The sequence below is a fragment of the Microtus oregoni genome, unplaced genomic scaffold, assembly GCF_018167655.1.
Source record: "Microtus oregoni isolate MIOR12 unplaced genomic scaffold, Mior012 000175F_ref0000477, whole genome shotgun sequence".
Taxonomy (NCBI): Eukaryota; Metazoa; Chordata; class Mammalia; order Rodentia; family Cricetidae; genus Microtus; species Microtus oregoni.
The window spans coordinates 137877-153239 of NW_024544831.1; the positions used below are offsets into that span (position 1 = coordinate 137877).

The window sequence follows — 15363 nt, forward strand, 5'->3', positions numbered from 1 at the left end:
CAGAAGGGGTTGCTATGAGACGGAGGGGCCAGAGGAGGTTAACTGAACCTTTAAACCCCCACTCGTCATCACGGGGCCATTGGCCATTGTTCCCCACAAAATGGCGTCAGCAAACCCTCTCCCTGCCTGAGGCCTATGTTTGGCTAAGGATGGGAGTGGGACTCGAGGTGGGAACAAAACTACAATTCCCAGGGTACACCGGTCCCGCCTGTGAGGCACAGGCCACGTGCCTAGGCCTAGCAGTTACCCGCCGCCGTCAAAAATCGGTTAGCTCCTTTTTCCTATCCCTGCTTTGGTTGTTGTCCCCCCTCCCCCGCGCGCACTAAGGTCCTGGGGGCGGGGGGACTGCGGTGGTATATGCCATGGCCCCTGCCCTTGCTTCATAGCCAGGAGACAGGTATTTGTAAATCTGTGCTTCGACTTCCAATCCCGAAGCCGCCAGGTATGGGTCTCGCGAGATAAACTGGGACCTGGAAAAAGTGAGGAAGGGGCGGCGGGTGAAAAGGTACCGGTGGGTATCACTTATCTATAGAGCAGCTTCATTTTTAAGGTTTTCAAAGAGCTGAAAATGGCCTGCGGGTGCTAGGAAGTGGTGTGTGGACCTCTTTTTAAATTTTTTTGTTTTTAGGGGGAAAGTGGCGGTGAGGATGAGTGCTTCAGAACACGCAGGAGGTGTCTTGCGTGGCTCCTCGGCGAGCTTCTTCTCTTCGCCCGAGGGAGAAGGCTCTCTCCTCGACGCTGCATCCACCTTGCAGCGCTGAGTGTGGAGGGAGGGCGTGCGCATGCGCCAGCCGGCCAGCCTCTGGACGCCTCGCTGGGCCAGGGGCGGTTCGGAGTTGGGGCTGCTCAGTTGGCTTTCTCCTTCCCTCCCCCCTCGCCCTCCCTCCCTCCTTCCCTCCCTCCCCTTCCCTTCCCCGCCCCTCTCCGGTCCAGCCGAATTCTCTGGCTTCAGTACGCGTGCGCCCGGTCAGCTGCGGGGTGAGCGCGAGCTTGGGCTCGCACCCTGCTCCCCCTAACCCCGCCCGCTCTTTCCCTCGCCGCGGCCGCCGGCTCGGTGGGCTCGAGGGGAGACGCACGCACGCGCACAGGACTAGGCGACGAGCTCTCGAGACACCGAGGAGGGGAGTGAGCGGCGTCGGAGGAGGCGTTAGAGGAGGAGGTATATATATGTGTGTGTGTCTAGTCTACGGTGTAGCCGGTCGGGGGGCTGGCGGAGGCTTGAGAGACAGCGAGGGAGAAGTGAAGAGAGTCGCTTTCCGTCGGTCAGCGTCTCCAGTTAGGTGAGGGTCCCGGCCAGTCTGGGACCCTGAGAGGGAGGAGGCCGGGGGGCGTGTCCGGGATCGGGCTGAGAGATGAATGGGCCCAGGATGAATGGAAGGAGGCAGCGGCAGCCAACATTCTGTTCAGAGTAAGCGCCCCAGTGTGTGTGTGTGTGCGTGTGCGTGTGTGTGTGTGTGTGTGCATGTGTGCTGAAGGGGAACTGCTTGGCCAAGGCAGGGTGCGTGCGTGCGGTCACCCAAAGGTACTGGACGAGGCCAGACTCGGGTTTTGGGGCTGTAGGAGCTTGAGTCGAAGTGACCCAGTACGGAGAGGAAAATTAAGAGGGGAGGAAAGTGGGGAAGGACAGATTTGAGGTTAAGGTGCGTTTTTTTTTTCTTTTTCTTTTCTGTTTCTGTTGGGGAGAGTGGCAACTTTGGCAGTTGATGGAAGACTAAGAGACGGGGAAGGTGAGGATCCGGGAGACGGTTGACAAAGGGACTGAGAGATCATTTAAGTGAGATTGGGCTACTAAGAGAATCGCTTTGGGTGTGGGATGTTCAATAAGGTTTGGGTGTGTTATATTGATGGAAATGGAGTTGGGGGAAGAGGAGGCTTAATTTAGAGGTTCATTTGATGTAGAGGGGTCGACAGGACTGAAATATAGGTGAGGGATATAGGAGGCTGATTGTGTAAATTGTGTTAGGTGTAAGGGAATTGAGAGGTGTGGTTTGTGTTCTGTGACTGACTTGCTCGGGAGGAGAGGGGATGATAGGGTTAGGAGAAAAGTCATGAGGTGCTTTCCCTGTACTGAAAGAGGTTTTGTTTAGTTAAGAGCTGTGAAACATTTATATTGTGGGATGTGGGTGGAAACCCCCGGAGTGTATGTCTCTCTCTATCTTGCCAGTCCATACAATGTTAAAACAAGACTAAGCTTCAAAAGAGGTGCGAGTTTTGTGTCTTGCTCCTCTCCCTTCCTCTCGCCCTCCTTCTCCTCCACTTCTCTTCCTCCCTCCCTCCCTCCCTCTCTCTCTCCCTCCCTCCCTTCCCATCTTTCTGTCTGTCTCTCAGTCTGGGTCTCATCCTGTAGCCAAGGTTGGTCTTGAATTCCCTTTCGTCCTCCTGCCTCAGCCTTCAGGTGTGATTCCTTAAGGGTTACTGTTGAGATAGTTGTATGAATCAACTAGTAGTCTTGAGTTGGGAAAAATCTGTGTAATAGTGATTGCATCTAATATTTGGAGGCTTTGTTACCCATTTTTCATGAATCCTATTTTGTTTTGTTCTGTTGTTTTTTTGAGACAAGGTCTTACTATGCAGGCTTGATTGACCTGGAACTTGCTTTGTAAACTAGGGAGGCCCCGGAACTCAGAGAAAACTGCCTGCCTCTGCCTTGTAAGTTTTAATATAAAGAGAACTTTTCAAGAGATCTTAGTGTATGACACAGAAGGCAAGGTGTTTTTAGACAGCCTACAACTTTTTGGATTGTTGAATTTAAATTTAAACCTGTCAGCCCGAGGGAGAAATACTTTGTATTAAATGTTAGTCCAAATGCACAAAATTCGATTTTGAGTGTTTAATAGTGATATCTGATGTTTTTGGTTATTCTTGAATTTATTTTATTTGAAAACTGGCACTTGCTTTTGGTGTTTCTGTTTGTTTGATGAGGAGTCGCCCCAGGGCCTTGGCTATGCTAGGCATCCCTCTACCTCTGAGCTGCATCTACAGCTGGTGTAACTTTAAATTACAGTAGATTACTTGGACATTTTACTCTCTGAATTTGGTACTTAGCGTCTGATAAAGTCTTGTGGTGTTTTCATTCTGTTCTGGGTCAGAATTAATGATTATGAATTTTTAACTTTTTATGATGATTTTTGTAAGTTTTGCTGATATATATTGATTTCTTGGAAATGTAAATTTAAGAACATATTTTGCATTCTGTCTGTTTTGGAATTGGAACGAGTATAATTTTTTCTTTGACTACTTATAGTATATATGCGTACATACCAGCATATATATATATATATATATATCAAACACACATTAAATGTAGTAGAAATATAAAGGTACAGTGGGAGCTTATAAATGGGCACCTTTTCCAGGGAAGGTGGTCTCCTAGTTTTTAACTAGATATTCCTGGAGTGGAAGGGCATATAAACATAGAAGTGTATTTGAAGAGTGGGATGAGATAAGGCTGGAATCAGATGCTGGGTTTGAGGCTGAAGAGAAGAACTAGACTTAGTTCCCTAAAGCCCTTTCTGCTCCTCCTTTCTTCTTTGCTGCCTGCTCCACTGTGCCCCTCTTTAGATTGTCTACATACTTTACACATTCTTTCACACTATCTTTCTTTATTTTCCTCATATTTGAAAGAGAGTAGAAAGGTCATAGATAAGTGTGGTGTGCTGCTGCTACAGTACCTTTAATCCCAGCATTTAAGAGACAGAGGCAGGCGGATGTTTGTGAGTTCTAGTACAGCCTGATCTACACCTAAGAGTTATTTAGTGAGTCCACATATCAAAATCAACACTGCAAACAAACTAACAAAAACAACAACAAAGCAAAATGCTTGATTTAGTAAGTAGTGGACCCTGCACTTCTGACTTTGGACCAATGTTAATGCTTCCATCACGAGTCTACATTCATTGCCATAATTATTTCTTAGTGTTTCAGGCATTGGATATTTGTTAAGTTTTTCTTTATAAAGCAGAAGAGTTTCTGTTTTCACTAAATTGTCCATTATTAGTCAGTAATTAATAAGGCCAAAGACTGCAAAGAAATATAATAGAAATATAGAAAATAAGGAGGCAGAGGTAGGTGGATCTATGTGAGTTCAAGGACAGTCTGGTCTACAGAGTGAGTTCCAGGAAGGCAAAGACTACTTAGTGAGACCCTATCTTGAAAAACCAAACAAAAATAATTAGTAGAGAGCTTAAATTTCTGTGTAGATGTTTCTCTGTGGGGGATGAATTGTGAGCAAGAAAAAAGAAACCCCTACTGTCTCTTATTTTGGTTTAAAGTATCCAATTCTATTTGTAGATATACTTAGGTCTCCTGGCTAAAAGCCAAGATTCTTTCACAGGAACGTGTCTTACTCATTTTTATTTGAGATATAAAATTTGTGATATTGTTAGGCAATGACTATTTTTGATGACTGTAAAGGACATATATAAATGGATTTATTAAGAAATTAGTATTGATGCCATTTTTAATCTAATTTTTATTTTTGGGTTTCATATATAAGTACTGTATTTATAGTTGTTCTATAAATATCTAATGAGATGTTTGGTTTGAAAAATGTTGTTGAAAGCCGGGCGGTGGTGGCACACGCCTTTAATCCCAGCACTCGTGAGGCAGAGGCAGGCGGATCTCTGTGAGTTCGAGACCAGCCTGGTCTACAAGAGCTAGTTCCAGGATAGGAACCAAAAAGCTATGGAGAAACCCTGTCTTGGAAAAAAAAAGAAAAGTGTTGTTGAGAGTGTCTTATTGTAGAAATGAGCCTTTAATGCCTTTTATTTCATGAATATGTATTTCTTCTGAAAGTTTTTCTTTTTCCATTTTTTCCCTTCCTTCCATATAAATCTTTCCTTTCTTATTGCCCTTCTCCCTTACCTTTTAAAAGAAACTGCTTGGAATTGAACCCAGGGTCTCCTGCCTGCTACTTTAACACTCTCTTAGGAAACTATATCCCCACTCAGGCTCCTTTAAAGTCTTAGTAGAAATGAAACATATCTTTGCTGTCTTTTAGCATGAATACTTTTAAATTGTGATTAAAACTCAGTAACAAATTTACCTTTTAATAATTTCATTTTATTTTTTGTGGTTCTTAGGACTGAACTATCAGCCCTGTGCATACCCAGAAAGCATTCTGCTACTGATCAACATTCTCAGCCCTCTTAGCTATTTGAGAGAGGGTCTCACTAAGTTGCCCAGGGTGTCCTTGAACTCACTTTGTAGCCTGGGCAGACCTTGAATTTATGATCCTACCTCACCCAGGTTGCTGAGATTTCAGGCCTGGCTTTAAACCATTTTTAAAGTATACTTTTTTATTTCTTTGGTTTTTCAAGACAGGGTTTCTCTGTGCCTTACCTGTCCTGTCCTGGAACTAGCTCTGTAGACCAGGCTGTACTGAAACTCACATCAGCTTTCCTCTGCCTCCCAAGTGCTGAGATTAAAGCCATGCGCCACCACCTGGCTAAAGTATACATACACCTTTGTCACTAAGTAACTTTACTGTATTTGAAGCTAGTATCTAATTCCAAAATGTTTTCATCACCTTGAAAGGAAACTCTGTACTTACTCAGTAAGTGCTCACTCTCCATTCTCCCCGCCTCTTAACACCTAGTGGTCCTTATTTATTTGTCTGGATGGTTTTGCTCAGTCTCTAATCATAATACTAACCCTAAGCCTCTTATGTCGGACTTTTTTCTTTTAAATCTTTGCATGAGCCCCCCAAACTGTGTGTGTATGAGCATGTCGTTTTATGTGAATGTGGGTGTGTATGTCACACATACAGAAGTCAGAGAACAACCTAAGGGTTCAGTCTTTGCCTTTGATCTTGCATTTCACCTGAAGTTCTCCTGTCTCCATTTCCCAACCTGCTGTAGGAATACTGAGATTACAGATGCATGCTACAGCAACTGGCTTTACCTGGGTTCTGGAGAACCAAATTCAGGTCCTCACAAGTCCTATCCCTAGCTCTTATGCCCAACTTGTTTCTCTTAGCAAGTTTTTGATATTTACCCAGTATGCATGTCTCATTCCCTTCTATGGTTGAGTAATAAATATTCTACTGTGGAGTATAGCACAGTTTAAAAGACTCCATTCATGAGTTCATAAACATTTCATACCCACCTTTCAACTTTTGTGAGTACTGCTGCTGTAACTATTTACCTGTAAGATTCTTCTTAAGCACCCATTTTAACTTATTTTGGGTATGTAGATAGAAAAGAAATTAATGGATCACATACAAACTGTTTTCTACAGAGGTGCCACCATTATACATTATCATACTCAATATATATGGATTCCAATTTTGTATCTCCTCCCCACACTTGTTACTCTTTTTTGAATTATAAGAGGGTTTTTTTATGGTTTGTAGAAATTTATTTTAATTTAATGGTGGTAAAACATTAGTATTATGCTGTGTGATGGCTCATGCCTTTAATCCCAGCAAAGCCATTGGGATAAGCAATGAGGAGAAAGAGGCAGGTGGAGTTTAAGACCAGCCTGATCCACATAGAGAGTTCCATTCCAAGTCAGTCAATGATACAGTGTGACCCTATCTCAAAATGAAAAAGATAGAAATCAGTCATGTGTGATCTAGCCCAGAACTTTCATTCAGCCACCTGCAACACAGTAACTGTTAGCCACATTGCCATATTGTAAAAGACCTTTGTTTTAAAATTTGACTGTTAGCAGGGCGGTGGTGGCGCATGCCTTTAATCCCAGCACTCAGGAGGCAGAGGCAGGCGGATCTCTGGGAGTTCGAGGCCAGCCTGGTCTACAAGAGCTAGTTCCAGGACAGGAACCAAAAAAAAGCTATGGAGAAACCCTGTCGCGAAAATAAAATAAAATTTGACTGTTTTTTTAATTGAGTTATAAAAGGTTTTTTGTTGTTGTTTTGTTTTTTGAGACAGGGTTTCTCTGTGTAACCAACCACCCTGGCTGTCCTGGAACTCACTCTGTAGACTAGACCAGGCTGGCCTCGAATTTGCAGAGATCCTCCTGCCTCTACCTCCTAAGTACAAGGATTAGAGGCATTTGTCTGAGTTAAAAGAGTTTTTAAAAACTGTATTCTAAAACCGGACTCTCTGAACATGGCGAACAATGAGGGCTGATGAGAAGCCAAGGACAATGGCTCTGGGTTTTGATCCTACTTCATGTTCTGGCTTTGTGGGAGCCTAGCCAGTATGGATGTTCACCTTCCTAGACATGGACAGAGGGGGGAGGACCTTGGACTTTCCACAGGGCAGGGAACCCTGACTGCTCTTTGGACTGGAGAGGGAGGGGGAGAAGGGCGGGAGGAGGGGGAGGGAAATGGGAGGCTGGGAGGAGGCGGAAACTTTTTTTTTTCTCAATAAAAAATTAAAAAAAACTGTATTCTAGAAATTAGACTCTGTTAGGTGATATCCTTTGCTAGTAATTTCTCCCATTCTGTTAATGGATTTTCCTTTTTAAAATTTATTTTTATTTTTTTGGTGTTTTGCCTGTATGTGTGTCTGTGTGAGGGTGCTGGATCCTGGAGTTACAGACAGTTGTGAGGTGCCATTTAGGTGCTGGGAATTTAACCTGGGTCCCCTGGAAGAACAGTCAGTGCTCTTAACTGCTGAGCCATTCCTCCAGCCCCAAGTTGTCTTTTTTTTTTATGGTGCAAGATCTCTTATATGCTAGATAGGTAGTCTACCACTGAGTTATATTTCAGCCCTGGTTTTTTTTTTTTGTACTTTGGTTGATTAAAGAATTTTAGTATTTATTTATTTGTTTGTTTGTTTGTCTGTCTGTCTGTTTTGAGAGTCTTGCTGTGTAGCCTTGCACTTTTGATCAAAGGCTCAGCCTACTAAGTACTAGAATCATAGGCATGCACCATGTCTGCCATCTAGATAGTGTGTTTGGAGGCACTGAAGTTTTGGAGCACCATGAAGTCCAGTTATCCAATATTTTTTTGTTGCTTATGCCATTTGCTCATTCTTTTTTTCTCTCCTCCCCCCACAGGCTGGCCTCAAAGTTGAGTAACCAAGGATGACCTTGAACAATTCTTTTAAAAGATTTATAAATTTGATATGTATGAGTGTTTTTCTTGCATGCATATATGTGTACTGCATGCATGCCTGGTGCCTATGGAGGCCAGAAAGGGGGCTTTGATACCCTAGAATTGTGAGCTGTCATGTGGGTGCTGGGAACCAAAGCTAGGTCCTCTGAAATAGCAGTAAGTACTTTTTTTTTTAAAGTATATGCTATGAGATCATGCAACATGATCAATTTTTTTTATTTATTATGTATACAACATTGTGCCTTGATGTATGCCCGCACACCAGAGGAGGGCGCCAGATCTCAGTACAGATGGTTGTGAGCCACCATGTGGTTGCTGGGAATTGAACTCAGGACCTCTGGAAGAGCAGCCAGTGCTCTTAACCTCTGAGCCATCTCTCCAGACCAGCAGTAAGTACTCTTAAAATATTTTTATTAGTTGAGAATTTCATATAATATATGTTGATCATATTTACTGGCCTTTCCTCCTCCGGTTCTTTCATATCTATCCTCACCACTCTCTCCAATGAGTTTTATTTTTCCCCCCATGAAGTCTTACTTCTTTTGGATGTGTGGCCTGCCCTGGAGTGTGGTCAGCCTACCAGGGGTCATGCCGTTAAAAACGGCTGACACTGCTATCCCAGCAATTATCAATTGCCAATAGCTTCTCAACTCTCCTCCCTTCTTTTACATGTGAATTCTGACTCTGCGCTGGGGTTACAGGTAACCATCATGCTCAGCTATTTTACAAGGATGCTGGGGAATCTGAACTTAGGTCCTGATATTTGTACAGTAAGCATTTTACTCACTGAGCTATTTCTCCAGTGTCATTTTTGAACTAAGATTATTTGTCATGTACAGTGGTACATTTCTGTAATCCTAACACCCAGGAAACCAAGGCAGGAGTACTGTAAGGTCAAGACCAGCTTGGTCTACATTGTGTAAAGTGAAATATTCCTTTAAAATTAGAGAAAAAATAGTTGGGCATGGTGGCTCATACCTGTAATTCTAGCACTATGGAAGCAGAGACAGGAAGATCTAGTTTGTGTCTGAGGGCAGCCAAGTTACATGGAGAGTTCCAGGCCAGTCTGGGCTTAAATATATTGTCTGAAACCAACTAATCAATCAATGAGCCAAGGAAACAAACAGCAAAAGCAAACAACAACAACCAAAAAAAAAGAATAAAAGAGTTTGGCTCAAATTATTTGGATAGATAGATTCCTGATCTGAACAATCATAAACCATATAACAGATATAATTGCTTTTTTAGATATATGGATTGCCAACTTTTGGTTAAATAGTAAATAATTATGACTTAGATCTATTTTCACTGAATTTTTTTTAGCTTAATTTAGCCCCAGGTAGCCTGGAAGTTGTAACCCTTAGCCACCTATTTATTGTGCTGGAATCAACATGCCTTTGTGCTGACTTCTTCACTAATGTATATGTAATCAATCCCTTGCAGAGACTTTATTTCCAAAAAATGTGATGTGGTTTTGCAGTGTATATGTCTGTGCAACTTAGTGTTATATGACTACATGTATATAAGGAGCTCCTTTTTAGGAGTAGTTATAAGTGGGGTTGGGAGTAAGATACTGGTGTTGAACTCTGGCTTGTTTTTTGTGGGGCTAGAGATGGGAACTCAGGGCCTGGCACATTCTAAGCAAGTTCTCTGTCACTGAGCCTTCCTTTTCTCCTACCTCCTGACTTTTTTTCTAGCTGTGTCATTTTTAGTTCAGTTTAGTTGATCCCTGTTTAGTTTTTCAATATTTTGGCATTTTGACAGGCGGGGATACTCACCACTATACTAACAAGGATATTTTGGCATTTTGAAATAGTCTCTCGTAGCTGAGGCTGATCTCAGATTTGCTTTATAGCCACGGATAATTTTGAACTTCGAATTCTCTTGCCTTTGACCTTCTGAGTGCTGAGATTATCGGTGCGCACCATAATGTTGGGCTTTCTGAGTTGCTGAACCAGCTCAGCAAACATTCTGAATCAAATCCCCAGCCAGTTTTGTTTTTTCGAGACAGGGTTTCTCTATAGTTTAGAACCTGTCTGGGAACTCACTCTGTAGACCAGGCTGGCCTCGAATTCACAGAGATCCACCTGCCTCTGCCTCCTGAGTGCTGGGATTAAAGGTGTGCATCACCACTGCCCAGCCCATGCATGTATTCTTGCATATGTATGTATGTGAGTCATGTGCATGCCTGGCATCCAAGGAAGCCAGAAGAGGACATTGGATTCCCTAGAACTGAAGTTTTAGGCAGGTGTAAGCCACCACATGGAGACAGAGAACTGAATCCTAGGTCCTCTACAAGTGCTCTTAACCACTGAGCCATCTCCCCAACCCCTCCCATCAACCATCTTTTTAATGAAAGAGAACAATAACCTAAGCTAGGCCAAGTCTGGTGTTCAAAGAATCCTCTTATTAGCCATCAGAGTAGCTGGAGATATAGATGCCCACATTTTTTTCTGTGACAGGATCTCACTATATAGCCCAGGAAGATGGCCAGTACTGGAATTGCAAGCATGGGCCACCATGCCCACCATATTACACTTAATTTTTTGAGTCTTTTTTTTTTAAAAAAGAGAGTAGTATTATTTTACTTAGCTCAAGATTCTTGTGATAATTGGATGGAAAAGTGTGTAGAAGTATTTAGAAACACATGGTGTGTTTCTAAGAGAAAGGGTTTTATTATATAACCCTGGCTGGCCTAGAACTCACACTGTAAACAGGCTGGCCTCAAACTCATAGAAATCTATCTGCCTCTGCCTCTGCCTCATGCCTTTAATTCCTGCACTCGGGAGACAGAGACAGGTTGTTCCCTTTGAGACTGAGGCTAGCCTGGTCTACATAGCGAATTCCAGGCCAGCCAGAACTGCATAATAGAGAGATCTTATCTCAAACAAACAGAAAACAACTAGTAAGCCTTTCTTTAGGTTACTAAGAAATCCTTCGTCCTTGTTATGCCAGATTTTTTTTTAGTAATTAATGTAGTTTTGCTTTTATATATTTACCTGTATAATCCACATTAAGTCTATTTTGCAACTGATTTTAGGTAAATCTTTAACTCCTGTCCCAATAGATAGCCACTTCTCCTGACACAATTTTTTTTTTGAGACAGGGTTTCTCTGTATAACAGTCTTAGCTGTCCTGGAACTAGCTCTTGTAGACCAGGCTGGCCTCCAACTCACAGAGATCCGCCTGCCTCTGCCTCCCGAGTGCTAGGATTAAAGGCGTGCGCCACCACCACCTGGCCTGACACAATTTATTATGCTATCTGCTCTCCACAAATTTGAAATTTAAAAATTTGAAATTATTCCCAAGTGTGCCTATATCTTGTTTTTTTTTTAAATATGTCTATTTCTGTGTTATATTTCTTTTGGTCATTTGTCTATTTCTGTGGTGAAACCATATTGTTTAGGCAACTATAGCTATATTATATATTAATATTTGATAAAGAAAAATTTTCATTATCCCATTTCAAGATTTTAGGGGTGGGGGAATTTTGGTGCTGGCTTCCTGTAGCACAAGCTGGCAAGGAAGTCATGGCGATTTGCTTTCCTTAGCCTCCCGGATGCTGACATTCTAGAAATGAGCCAACATGCTATTCTTCAAGATATTTTTGGTTTTCCTTGTTCTCTCTTTGAGAATCATCTTGTTTGTTTGGGATTTTGATTGGATTCCCATTGACTTTGTGATAAACTAGTGGTTGGGAAAGTGATTGTGTTAGCAAGTGTGGTGGTATCTTGCTCTAATCCCAGCATTTGAGAGTCTGAGATAGAAAGGTTGCTGTGAGTTCAAGGACAGACTGGATTGCAGACTGTCTCACAAAACAGAAACAACAATAATAAAGGTGTTGATTGGGTATAGTGATGCATATTTATAATCCTAACACTTGGAGAAGGAATTTAAGATTATCCTTGGCTCTGTAATGAACCTGGCTTGCAAGAGATTTCCCCCCCCCCCCCAAAATAGTAGGTCTTTCCTCTGAAAGTTTTCTTTTTATAGGTGCTTCATATTTTTTCTTAAGATTGGCTCTGCCCCCCCACCCCCAGACAGGGTTTTTCTATGTAACAGGCCTGGCTGTCCTGGAACTAGCTCTGAAGACCAGGATGGTCTCCTCCTCTCAGAGACCCGTCTGCCTCTGCCTCCTGAGAGCCAGAACTAAAGGCGTGTGCCACCATTGCCAGCAAACTTGTCGTTTTTTTATCTTTTTATTTATTTATTATGTATACAGTATTCTGCCTGCAGGCCAGAAGAGGGCACCAGACTTCATTACAGATGGTTGTAACCCACCATGTGGTTGCTGGGAATTGAACTCAGGACCTCTGGAAGAGCAGGCAATGCTCTTAACCACTGAGCCATCTCTCCAGCCCCCAAACTTGTCGTTTTTAAAACATAGTTTTTAAGATTTATTTTTATTTATATGTATATGTATATTTGTATGTGGGCATATGCCATATGGGAACATTAGATCCCCTGGAGCACCGGTCATGGGTGCAAGGAACCGATCTTTGGTTCTTTGGAAGAGCAACAATAGCTTTTAACCCTGAAGCAGTTTCTCCAGCTCTTTGAGTGTATTTTTTAAATGAGTATTTTATAAATGCTTTGTTGCTTTTTTGAGCATGACAGGTGTTTTGTGGGGAGGCAGTGTTGAGATTGGGTCTCACTATGTAGCCTAAAGCCAGCCTTGAACTCATTGTCATCTTCCTGTCTCAGCCTTCTGATTGTTGAGATTGCAGGTGTGCACCACCGTACCCAGCTCCAGCTAGTTGTTTTTAAGTTATTTTACTTTATGTGAATGGGTGTTTTACCTGCATGTATATCTGCACACTATGGGAGTGCCTGGTACCAGCAGAGAACAGAAGAGGCTGTTAAATCCCCTGGAACTAGGGTTACAGATAGTTGGAAGCTGCTATGTGGGTGGCTTAAATTATATTTTCTAATGATTATTACTGATGTATATGTAAGAGTATTGACTTTGACTTTGGTGTTTATATTGAGTTCTTTGTTTCCTAGTATTTTTTAGTTGATTTGCTGACTCTTCTAAGTAATCATGTAGTCTAGACTGTAAGGTTTGACTTTATCTTCTTTTCTGTTTTGAAGCATGGTCTTATGTAGCTTGATCCTGATCCTCCAGTCTCTCACCTGCTAGTACTGGTATTAAAAGGTATGCATCACCACACCCATCTTTTTTTCTTTTTCTTTAAAAAAAGTTAGAATTTAATTTCAGTATGAAGTCTAGGATGGCCACAAGCTAGTAGTTCTCCTGCCTTAATTTCTGTCATGCTGGGATTACAGGAGTACATCATTATGCCCTATCTCATTTTATATTTGTTCATCTTGCTTTATTTCCTCATTGGTAGCAGTGATAATAGGAACTTTTGAATTCTTCTTCCTTTTTTTGGAGATAAAATCTTATGTATCCTAGGCTGGCTTTGTAGCTAGGGAAGAACCTGAACTCCTGATTCTCCTGCCTCTACCTTCTGAGTATTGAGATTACAGTTGTGGGTCCCATGCCTGGTTTATGGGATACTAGGGATCAAACCTAGGGCTTTATGCATACTAGGCAAGCACTCCATCAGATGAGCTACATCCCTAGCCCTGGCTTATTCTTGACTTGTTAATCATTATTTGTATGGAAGATGGCTTAACCTCACTTGTAAGTTAAATGTTAACTGAAAACATACTGAAGGCTGAAGCTGTAGCTTGGTGATTGAGTACTTGCTAATTTGCAAGACCATGGGTTTGATCCTCTGTGTTGCATAAAAATAAAACATACTGAGATTTTAAAATTCCATTAGTCTTAAAAAAGTGTTTAAGACCTTTTTGTCAGGGGTGTAAGGCAAAAGATGCGTATTGTTATGTGGAAGTTTAAATTGGTATAATGGTCATGGGAAGCAATTTTCTAGCACTATATAAATATTATATACATTCATTTTGATATATTAGTGTATTTCAATGAAAATTAAAAGTGTATACACATATACATATGCCTGCTAGAAATATGTACATATATATACATGTATCTATACATGTGTAATGAAATATAGTAGCAAAATTTTTAATGCTACAGAGTAAGAATAAGAGCCTTCTATGTGCTGAAAAGAAAAAAAATCCTAAGTCCATGACTATTAAAAAATGAGCAAGCCTAGCATTCAGAATTCAAAGACATCCTGGTATACATATGCTGTTTGTCTCAACATTTCAAGACAAGACAAGAAGAAAAAAAGTTTTGTGAGTTAGGCATGATATTATTCACCTGTAGTCCCAGCTTTTGGGCGACTGTGACAAAAGGATGACTTAAACCTAGAATTTTGTGCCAACTTGAGTAATGGAATGAGGTTTGATTCAAAATCAAAACAAAATTTCCCAAGTTTAATGTAGACCGGGCCAGATGGTGCGGCCCTGTAATCTCAGCTATTCAGGAGGCTGAGATAGTAGGATTGCAAAAAATGGACTACAGACTGAATTCAAGGCCGTCCTGGGCAACTTAATGAGAGCCTGTCTCAAAATGAAAAGCAAAAGGAACTCAGGGTAAACACTTATCTAACAAGTAGAAGGCCCAGGCTCTAGTACTGCAAACAACAAAAACTTACTGTATATTATACTTTTTGGCATGTAAAGATAAGACTTTGAAGGTGATTGAAGTGGTAGGGCACTTGTCTAGCATGTGTCCTGAGACCCTAGATTCCATCCCCAGCATTGCACAACAAATAGATGAAGAAAATACGGTATCAGGCATTGTGCCACATGGCCTGTAAAGCCAGCATTTTGGAGGCTTAGGTAGGAGGATTGGTAGGAGGTGTGAGTTTAAGATCAGACTGGATTAAATAACAAGTACTGGACCAGCCAGGGCTATATAGCAATACACTTTCAGAAAATAAAAAACAAAACCCTAAAACACAGTTTACTACAAGATAAAAGCAAAAGAATATAAATGAGAAATGAAAAAAATAGAAATGAAAATATGGCAAATAATTATAACTTTGGATAAAATGTTAAATCCTTGAGGACGGGGCTGAGTTTTGTTCTTTTATTTTTAGATGTTGACTTAGTACATTGATTGGTCCTGGTGTTTATTGTTATAAAAATGTATGTATGAGACATAATGTTAATGGACAATTTTTACTGTTTAAATATGCCTTCTTTTAGTTGCCATAAAAGTTAGAGAAATCCTTTGATCCATTGGTTGACCAAAGTACTACTTTTTATCTTGTTTTGAGATGAGAGACTTAGTAAATTTACTTCTTAAGTCCTGGACTCAAGTAATCTCTCTGTCTTAGCCTCCTGAGCATTTGGGATTACTGATGTGCCATAATGTACTGAATCCAGGTTGAATTTTCCATGTGTTG

At 41.5% G+C, this 15363-nt stretch overlaps 1 protein-coding gene across 1 annotated transcript in view; it reads left to right on the forward strand.

Moving 5' to 3' along the window:
• Positions 1–1095: 1095 nt before the first annotated feature.
• Positions 1096–15363, forward strand: part of LOC121445330 (serine/threonine-protein kinase WNK3) — a 136209-nt gene continuing 121941 nt past the window's right edge. Inside the window, exon 1 of the mRNA XM_041647408.1 lies at positions 1096–1159. The gene's annotated coding sequence lies outside the window, so the exon portion shown is untranslated. The remainder of the gene's footprint in view (positions 1160–15363) is intronic.